Source organism: Xiphophorus couchianus, chromosome 10 (genome assembly GCF_001444195.1).
Source record: "Xiphophorus couchianus chromosome 10, X_couchianus-1.0, whole genome shotgun sequence".
In the NCBI taxonomy this organism is placed as follows: domain Eukaryota; kingdom Metazoa; phylum Chordata; class Actinopteri; order Cyprinodontiformes; family Poeciliidae; genus Xiphophorus; species Xiphophorus couchianus.
The window spans coordinates 15,427,430-15,438,491 of record NC_040237.1 but is presented as its reverse complement, the minus strand read 5'-3'; the positions used below and the strand labels follow the sequence as shown (position 1 = coordinate 15,438,491).

Genomic DNA, 11,062 nt, shown 5'->3' with positions numbered 1-11,062 from the left:
TAATGTTGTGATTTATTTCTGTTGCTGTTCTGGTCATAAAGAACATTTAAACATTATATAGCTTTAAAAAAAAAAAAAAAGAAAAAACGTTTTATTTTTTAACAGAGGTTGCCTACACACCTGTAAAAAGTGTTAAATTATGTATCTAAAATTCAGGCATTAAATAATTTTTTTTCTTGAACTAAGTTGGCCTGAAATATGTTAATCACGGGTCTTCAATTTGGCTTGTCAGACTATTTGATCTCATATCCTGTTTTTTTTTATCTTCTACTTTAACAGCAATTATTAATTTTTTTGCCTGAAAACAAAACAAAAAGTTAGTGTCTCCACAAAAACAGTGGGTGCATTGCTCTGCCTGTCAGCCAGGAGAAGACCTGGATAGAAGTGATGATGAAGCAGACTGGTTTACATATTAAAGGGGGAAAGCATTTGGGCTTGCAGAAGGAGGATTCAGTTTTGTTATAAACAACGTATGACCAACGTTACTGAGCAACAAATGAAGTGGGTACTATTAAAACCAGATCAGAGATCGAAACCGTATAATTTTTGTTCCATACAGAAAAATCTGAATTTGTTTTCTTCCTATTCATCAACTTCATAAATAACTTGCCGATCTGAATGCAGCTAAACTAGTGGAACATTTATAGGGCCAGTATTATGTATTTTCCAGGTACACATTGACATTTTATAGCACAATCAACCAACTATGTTATCTCCAGTTATAAAAATGCTACATATGTCAAATCTGACTTAACAGAAATTTGACTTCCTACTTTAACGTCTTGAAATTGGGCCTCTGTCTCTTTAAGAAGCTGCTACTCTTTCTGAAGCCCCGCCTTCAGGAAGTCATCACGACATGGCTCCTCTATTAACCCTGAAAAGAGGCAGCAGAATTTGAATTTGATATTAAAATGATTTTTGATGAGACGAAGCAAATACGAGGCTGGCGACTCGTTAATGATGGCACACAGTCTGCAAATAAGTGTGAATAAGATTTATTAACGCTGATGCTAAGGCAGCGCTAGGAGTAATTACAACAATGTCATTCGTGCTTCTGAAGCTAATATAAAGTCTGTATCACTCAATAAGCTGTAAATGAACAAACGGACATCAGAGTTATGTGTGTCGATCTGAACCAGTGTTGTGCTTGCCCTGACCTGTTGATCACGAGAAATTCTTTCCGACAAGTAGCTGGGAAAGCAGAAGACAGTTCCTACTGTGTGTGTGTTTTCTTCAGCTGTTAGGTGTGTGTGTCAAAAGACATAAGCACCGAGGCTGTAAGTGGGTGGTGATAAAAGACAGAAAGCTATCTGAACATATCGCCCACGGCTGTTTTCTTTTTCTCTCTGTCATTTCCTACGTTATGCAATCAGTTGATTACACTTGAAGCAGCCGTCTTGCTGTGGAAATGTATGCAACGTGGATAAAAATGATCCCATTGTTACACAATACGTGCTAATTTATTAGGATAATGCTTTCTATGCTCTAGGTTTGGGCGTGTCAATCTAAATATTGATACTATCGATGCTAAAGTGAGTATTGGTATCGGATCGATACTTTTTGCCACTTCTGTTCCATATGTCCATCTAAACAGAGATGCACAGATCTGATGTTAACATCTGTATTGGCCCCCGATATTGAAAAAAAGTCTAGATCGGGTATCGGTGACAGTGTTCCCGATCCATATGGGCAGATCTATTCAGTCTAATTCTATGCTTTGTGCTCTGAGCGACGTCATTCTTTATTATTTATTTGACCTCGTATTTAAAATTCAAAGTGGCACTTTCTGAACCACTTATGCTGACTGAACAAATGAAAGTTTTTACATGTTGGGCCAAGCTTCTGAAGCTACTGCTGTATTTGGATGTGTGGGACTGGTGGCGTTATGTAATCAATTGCTCAGAGTTGATGGGACGATGGACGGAGTTAAATGCAATGCTGAGGAGGAAAAGTCAAGGATTCAAAAGAGGTTAATGAACTTCTACTTCACAAGACTGAAGTAGAAGTTCATCTTCCAACAGATCCTGGACACAGAATCAAAAAGCTATCCGCTCTACATTCCTCAACGTCTGTTTGTTGGATCGCAACCAACCTAAATAGTCGGCCTGTCAATCTCTAGAGAGCTCATTATCTTGTCAGGCAGTGATTTTGGTACATTTGGCACTACTCACGGTGCAATGTGTCACCTTCAACTGCTGCACCAACGTAGCGCCCATCTCACCGCAGTCACACCTCTGCGCGCCGCACGTAGATCTCTGCATTTCTCTCGATCCGGAGCAGATTCACACCAAACAACTCGGCTCGACGCGAGGTTAAAGAGTCCTCTGAGTCAGTGTGAAGACTTTCAGTTATGCCTTTGCCTTCAGGCCTCAACAGAAAGTTGAATTTCACTCCTGAGCTGCCAAGTCGGAAGCTCCTGCGGATCAGTCAGGCAGACCGGCTGGCATTGTGCAAGTCATGAAATGTGCGTGACATGAATTTTGGCAAAGATGTCTCTATTGTTCAATCTCTTCCGATTCCTCTGCAGCTGTTTTCTCATGAGGCAGTTCAATGGGGGTTTTCTTTGCTGTGCCTTATGTTGTTGCTATTAAGCAGAAGATAAAGCATTTGACCTTCGATCTTTAAGTTGCGCCCGGCCCCACCTCACCTCACCGCTGCATTTTCCAAAGGCAGGAGGAGGGATTATGTGACAGACATTTATCTAGCGATACATATAGTTTTTGAACCATCTGTAAATAAACAAGGGAATTTTCTTTTCCATCAGGGGTTTCTGTTTCTGTTAGTCGTAAATGAAACGTTCAATTACAGAACACGATACCCGCTTGTTAATTCCACGTTGTGGCCGATACAAAAGATAAATGCAGGTCTACCCGAAAACAATTGCTCAATAGCAGCTGGTGCAAGTTCCCAGGAAAGAGTACTGATGTATAACACTGTCAGGATAAATTAAGATTGTTTTGTTGTTGTTTTTTTTTTGCCTGTTTGAATGAATTCATACGGTATTTCCAAACAACTTTTACAAATGTGGCTATCTATCACACACTCTAAACAATCGCCTGCAGTTATGATTTTCTGCGTTTGCAGGTTGATATTTACGGTTATATTTCATAAATTAAAATATGCGTCCTAGAAATATATGTACCTTTTGAAAATAACCTTAAAGCAAGAATTAAACACGCTTTTCTTTAAAATTTCTGTTTTTAAAGAGTTTTTTTTTTTTTATTGGTCTGATGTAGTATGTTCATTTTCAATGTCATGTCGTCATGAAGTGTAAGCAGACATTCACCTTAATTAACAGAGATAAAGGCTTTCAAACATCCATTTTTGTATCATTTATCTATGTAATGTAAAGTTTCTGAATTATTTGGGCTTTTCAATAATATTCTCCTTATGGAATGGGTCTGAAGTGCGAGTCAACTTTGATTCTTCCATATGTGCATCTCTGAGGTCAGACACTGTTGTAGGACCAGGTGATCCTACTCACAGTCTCCGTTTTATTAATCCTAATAAAAGTGAGTTTTTCTTTCTTTCCATTTTCAACTTCATCTTTCAGTGTCTGCCAGGTGTTCAGTGTCATTGTGTGTTTTGGACTGTATCACAAACGTTTCAGTGACACATTAAAAACTCATGCCAATTCCCGTCTTCTAACACTAATAAGAGGGTTAGAAGTGAGCAAATCATTTTCCAACACAGTCTAAATGTGTCTGCTTTTAACTTTTCATCCCTCCCCCCATGCCTGAATTTATATCCAACGGTACACAAGTACCAATAGTACTTGTGTTTTTGCTGCTAATCAGATTGTAATTTTAATCAATTAATTTAAAATGACAAATCTGAATATTGCAAACACCGTTCGGGTAAATTTAGGTATGATGCTAATTAGATACACTAGTCCATGAAGGAATAAATATCAGAGTCATTGTACCGTTTGATGACAAATATATTAACACGTTATAATGTACAAACCTATAATCGATATTGTCACCTTCTTAAAAAAAAGTGGCCTAAATTGTTCTTCCTTCCAAAAATAATTTTGGCAAAAAAAGAAAAAACAATCACCACCTCTTTCTTTCCAGGATATGCTTTAGCAAAGAAATATATATATATATATTTTTGAGGGGGCAAAAAAATGACTTGGGTTATTATTTTGGGAAGGTGACGATATGCTAACTGGTTAAGCGGTGTCATATGTCTTGTTTCTTTTTTTTAGAATGTACACACTTTAGACATCATCCTCTTGTTTGTGCGGCCGTGGATGCAAAAATCCACAAGAGCAAAACTCTCAACTCCCCCCGGCTCCCAAAAAAAACAATCGCTAATTCTGGGGAACGACATCCTCCTCCCGCTCCTCTCTGGAAAGGCTGTTTCTGTTGGCTCTGCCCTCAACTGAAGCATCTCCCTCGTCAGGTTGGGTGAGTTTCCGCTGCCGCTCTTCTAATTAAAAAACGCATAACTGAAAAAATAAAAAATAAAAATATGATAAACAAGACTCTCTGATCCCACCAACATGCCGGAGGGGTTTCACATTCTTTCTCCAGAAGGTGGTTTAGGGTGCTCCTTTATATGCAGTCGGGTTTCACCTTTAACCTGAATACTCAGCAGCATTCTCCGCCTCTCTCACTCTCTTCTTATCTCTCACACTGTCTACCCATCTATCTCTCTCTCTCTCTCTCTCACTCACTCCATCCGTTTATCTTTGTGGAAGCGGTGCCGTTTAGTTCCACTCACTGGAATCCCATGTTGGAGTCATTCACTCGTTCCAGTGCGGTGAGTACACTTAATACTTTCTCTTTTTTATTTGCTTTTCCTTCTCTTTATTTGCGTTTCTCACTCATTGCACGTGTCCCTGTTGCTAATTTGCCGCGTACAGTTTATGGACACTTATCAGTACAATAACTCATGCAGTCACCAGCTGTCATTTGTTGCACAACAAGAATCCAGCAGGTATGATCTGGTGTTTTATGCTCCACAAATGAGCCATTCCAGCAGGTTTAAGAGCGCGTGCCGACATCGTATTAATAATGCAGTTTAAGTGTGTCAGCGTTTTCTTTTTGTTATTATTATTGGCTTCAGATGTTTTTAACTTCTCCTCAAACATCCACCGTGTTGGCCAAAAGCGCAGTGATTGCATTCTTCCTATTTAAACCTCTCTGTTTACCCCGTGCAGGTTTTAAGAGAAAGCCTAAATTTGTGCCGAAATTTTATTCCACGTTGTAAAAATATCGATCTGTTGTGACCCCCGTTTATCTCGGACGCAGAGTTGCAACAAAGTTGGGTTTTTACAACCGTCATGTTACTGGAAGCGTGGATTTTTTTCGTATACCTAATCGGAGTTAATGACAGCTGGAGGTATTTTTTATGAGTTCCTTAGGGGAGTTTATCTTTTTTCTTAGCGATAAATCCAAGTGAAATGCTTAGCTGAGTCATATAAACATCACTCCTGCAAAGATATCTTAACGGGCATCATAACAGGAAACCTTTAAGAGCAAAGGGATTATGTGTAATGTATGGACGTCGTTGCAGCTGCTAAAAATCAAAGATGAACTTAACATAAAGCAGTGCAGTGTGTGTGAAAATGTAACCAACAAAACGGAAAAGATTGATAACCAAAAAAAATGTAAAAATTGTTGGGGTTTTTTGTATGTGTGTAAGGTAACAGTCTGAAGCCTTTTTATGTTTTGGATATTTAATGATATACAGATTTCATTTTTTTGTTTACTGTTGAGCAATATATATATATATATATATATATATATATATATATATATATATATATATATATATATATTTGGGGGGGTCATTTGGGGGGTGACAGAAGAGATATATATATATATATATATATATATATATATATAGCTGTATATATATATAGCTGTATATATATATATATATATATGGTATGTACCTGTACGTATATATATATATATAGTAAACTAATTTATCAGTTTTAATTTAATGACTTTTGTGACCTGTTGGTAGCTTAAATTTGGGAAAAGAGTTTGGACGCCACTGATGTAGAGGAAATATAAGGTGCAATATTAGCATGAAACGTGGTGGTGGCAGCATGATGCTGTGGGAATTCATTTCCTCAGCTCTGAGGAGTGGAGTCGATTGGAAGATATTTGGGGTTCGATCCAGGGCAAAGCTGGATGAAAACCTCCCAGAAGCTGCCAACGACTTGGGTTAAAATGGTCCAGTCAAAGTCCAGATCTAAATCCAGTTGAAAATCACTGGACAGCATAATTATTGTTATAATGATTATAACAATAATTATTATTATTCTCCAGCCAGTCTTACTTAGATTGAAGTATTTCACTAAAAGGAGAGAGGAAACATTTCAGACTCTAGAACTGATCACTTCAGACTTGCAGCTGTAACCAAGACCAAAAGTTAACTGTGTAATAAATGGTAATACTTTGAAAAAGTTTTCTTTTTTCAATCCAGTTCCTTCCCCTTCAGAAAAATGCACTCCTTTGTGATTTTCTATTAGAAAAAGACAAAAAAATATATACAAAAATATGTTCTGGTCTATGGCTGGGATGTGATGCAATGTAGGAAAAAGGTCCAGAGTGTAAAACAAAAATCCAAAGTACTCAAATCAAGTCGAAGAAGATCGACTTTCGTTTCAATATAAACGCGAGACACTTTGAAAACTGGAAGTTTGACTCCAACAGGAAGTTAAGGGGACGCAAAAACAAAGAGTCATTATTCGTTTTCTTTTGTAGCTGCTGTTACTCTTTGCCAAACTATGAATCTGGTTTTGAGAGGGAACATTTTTTAAATGTTTGGTCGGACGCCAAGCAGCTGCCAGGACTTGTCTGTCTTTGTGACAGCTCCTCTGCGACCTCTGTACCACGACAGGACTTTGAACTTTTAGTTTAATTTTTACCCTCAAAGTATTGATATGCCAGCATATTAAAACTTGGCTAAGGTTCAGAGAGAGCGATTTCTGAAATACGTCGTGTTTGTCTGCAGATGGTTTGTGAAAATTTGGGGGGTGACAGAAGAAAATCTTTGGGAACCATTGGTCTAAGTTAATAATTCTGTAATATTGATAAAAAAAAGTTCCAATGGCAGATTTTTTTTCACTTATGGATCAAATGTGTTTTTATAAGTGAAACAAACCTGCCAGTGGAACTACTACATTTTCATCATTTTCAAGGAATTACTGACTTAAAAGTAGCTCCTACATCTAGCAGAAAAGTTGCTTTTAAGTTAGTTTTGTCTTACTAAAGCTATTTTTGTCCTGTTTCTTGTTGTCTAGAAACTAGACAAAAATACTTGGTAGGATTTTGTGTTTTTGCAATGCATATTAAGACGTCAGCAATAATGTCCCTGAATAAAATAAAGACGTATAAAAGGCAAAAGAAACTCAGTATTTAAAACACTTTGACACTAGTAAGTAACGTTCTATTTGTTTTTAATACTAATGTTTTCCCTGGAATAAATCTTTGTATTTTTGCCCTAATAAGTTGCATAAGTAATTATCACATAGCAGTTGCCGGAAACATAGCAAGAGGAAACACTCGCAAATGAAAGAAAATGCATCGTTTGCTTGTTGTATCAGGTTGATGGGTCGTATTAAGTTTCTTCTTCTTCTTTGAAAAATCCAACTGAAGGAAATTAAGAGTCGTCAGAGGAGCCAAATTGGTCAAAGTTGTTCCTTCCTGACATGTCTTTTGAATTTGGACACAATGTTGCCCCATCCCTTGATCAGTGTGTTAAAGTTGTGCGGAAAGACAAGCCCAGAGAAAAATTCACAGACCCCTAAAAGATCTACTTCCTTAAATCACTTGTTAGCATTCGGTACAGTCTGTCTCTTTCGAAGCACTAGCTAAATGAAGTATGTACAGTAGCTGTTAACTACTTTTATTTACCTGGTTGAAATATTACAATTGTATTACAATATATCTTAAATATTACAAATATCTTAAATTTTACACTTTAAACCAATAAACCAAGCAGTATTAGCAAGATGATCCGTGATTTCTGCCAGTCAAATGAAAAAACCAACAACTCTTGAAGAAATATAACTTTTAGCTATTTAGCTTAGCTTCCAATCAACTCTTTTTAAGCTCACATTAGAGTGTTATTATGAAGAACGTTCATCGTCTTTCAATATTAAGAGTCCAAATGTCAGAGTAAAAGAGTAAATTGGTCTTTATCACATTGTAAAATGATTTAAATGAAACTGGAAAAAGCAGCAGATTTCTCATTGGCATTAGCCTATCAAACAACAGTAAGACCTGGAGACTAGCAGCTGTGTTTCCATTGACCATAACATCAAACAAATTGGATTAAATCTGCTAAATGGAAAGAAAACGATTTAGAAAAATGTTTGGCTGTATCAAAATGTTTTTTAATGATTTATCACGTGAGCAAACTTATTCACGTGAGATTTTAATTACGTTTCTTATTTAACGGAAACACCGCAATTCTGAAATTGTGTTTTCTCAATATCTTTATGCCAATGTTTCCTTTTCTCTTTCTCCAGTCGTTGAAGGCGTTCAAAGATGTCCTCTGTTTGGATAAGTTTGAGTCTGTTGTATCTCCTACAACACAGCGTTTCATCAGATGAAGGTAATATGCTTTATTTTATTTCTGATACTTGGAGAGTTTAGCAACTCTCCAAGTACCAAGTATCAAGTATCAGATCTAAATGGAGTAGTAATAATAATACAATTAATTCATCCTCTCATTTTGCTGTTTGTCTTTGTTTAGCGGTGTTGCTGACTTGCCCCAAGACAGTTTCAGTCAAACCTGGCGACACAGTTACGGAAAACTGTTCAATAAAATGGGAAACTAACGGGAGCTGTAACGTTACAAATTCCTTGATTCACACAAATGGCACCACCACTGAATGTGGAAGTACTTCAGAAACGTACAGCTGTGCCTGGGATAACTCCAATGTGAAACTGGTGATTGCTGGCGTAAAAGAGGACAATATCACAGTTGAGATTCAATCCAACTGTGGTTTGGCTTCTGAGGTTATCCATGTGCATCTCTCCGGTGAGTTACTTTCGGCGTCTAAAAGTCTGCTTTCTGTCCAGACATGAGAGCAAGTTGTATTAAAAATAAGATGTATTCAGTTGTAGATATGACGGAGACACCTGCATTGAACCAGCGGGGAAAGGAAAAGGAAACCCTGTCCTATCTCATATCCAGCATACTGGGTGTTCTTGCTACAGTCATCGTTGTGGCCGTTTTGTCCTGTCTTATTAGAAAGTACATAACTTCGAAAAACAACCAACACACCAGAGTGAGCCAGCAGGACGACTGTAAAGGATGTGATGTCTGAAATCTCCATAAGAAATGAAAGAAAGTCTTCGTCCTGTCTTTCTTACAGAACTCTTTTGGACGGACATTGGTCAGATGGTGGCACGTCCACTGATCTGAAACTGGGACTATTAACTCTTTGTGAGCCAATTGCTAAAGCTGCTGCTGGTGGCAGCTTTGTGTGTTGAGTATAATATGTATTGTGTACATTTGTGTACAGACTCTTTATCCATAGAGTGATTGAGTGCTGCCTTGCTGCCATGACCAAATTTAACACAGTTAAGTGTTAATGTTTTGTATATGCATACTGCATTTGTTGTAAATGAAAGGTATTCCTCATTGTACTGTTTTTATTATGAATTTATCTACAACTTCCTTTCAACGAGGGCCATTTACCGTCTTGAGACCCACATTTATTTATTCAGTTTCCCTATGGTGATTCACACTAATGATCCACATTAAAATCTAAATCTACTCACGTTTGATAGCTGCTTTCACATGGCATAGATGGCATATCAATTTATGGCACACACTGAAATCCAGTTACATTAACCTTGTCTAGAGGATGTGTGTGAAGAAAAGTCTTCTTTCAGATCAATTGGGAGGGGAGTACCACCTGGCACTATTCTTGACACCCAAGTAATATGAAGGGTGCAATAACGACCAAACATCAGTTTGCATTCCGTTTCTATGGTAACCAGTGTTGGGTAGGTTAGATTAAATAATTGACTGGTTCCCAGAAGAAATGGCTAAAATTCAAGTGTGTCAGTGGTGTAACTACTTCAGTTACTGTAACCATGACATTTGATTAATTACATTTAGTTTATTTTTGGGATCTGTTATAGGTGAGGGGGGGCACTGTAACTTCAAGTTCTACAGTGATTTGTAGAGATGGGAGCTTTGATTAGACTGATTAGATCTATATCAATGAGACATTCAAAACACTCACACGTCTTTATCCGTATTTACCTTGAAGAAGAAGCCAGTTTGGGATAACTCACATTAATGATGACTGCGAACTTAGATCAAAAATGTTGAATATTGGTGAACTGTGGACATGAATCAGTTCATTTTAACCTGAGGGAACTTAATTCTGAACCAGATCTTTATAAGGATGAACTGGGAACAAACCCAGCACAGCAATGACACAGATATCATTTATTTCAGCAATCTGAATATGACATTAGTCCACGTCTAAGTCGAGAAAGCAGCGGGATTTGCTAACTGTGTTACTGAAGGCTGACTAATATGCAATACACACCAATATCAATGTATTTCTATGTTTTTTTATGTAATTAAACACTAATGTTCTTACTTTGTGTAAACATCACTAAAATTATTGTGTGTGTCTATGATGAATTTGTAAAAAATTATTAGAAATGTGAATAAACAGTTTTGATAACTTTTCCTATCTAGCAGCCATATTGTTTTTTGGGTTTTTTTATTTCAGCAGAGTTTCCAAAGTAAGAAATCGAACTTATTTGACATTTTTTTACAAGTGGCACAAAAATCTCCCTCTGAACTCTCCCTAACCGATTTCCACTCGTTCTCCGGCTCTCAACAAGAAAAGCTTGAGGTGATTCCCAGAAAGAGCTTGATTCCCTCCAATCTGTGTCAGACTGATATCCTGAGAGGAATTTAAGAAAACAACAACAAGCGGCTAATCTGAGCATCTTACAACACCCAACTTCATTTTGTTTCACTTTTTCCTCAGAGGTTTATATTTTGAAAGAGTTCCAAATTCAGAAGTAAACGTAAAGTCAAACTGACTTTACCTTCATTGATT

The 11,062-nt window shown here is 37.2% G+C and overlaps 1 long non-coding RNA gene across 1 annotated transcript; it reads left to right on the top strand.

The window, feature by feature from the left end:
• Positions 1–4,390: 4,390 nt before the first annotated feature.
• Positions 4,391–10,687, top strand: LOC114152231 (uncharacterized). The gene is made up of 4 exons (XR_003597081.1): positions 4,391–4,767; positions 8,495–8,580; positions 8,722–9,009; positions 9,090–10,687. It is a non-coding gene; the product is annotated as an uncharacterized LOC114152231 (long non-coding RNA).
• Positions 10,688–11,062: the final 375 nt, after the last annotated feature.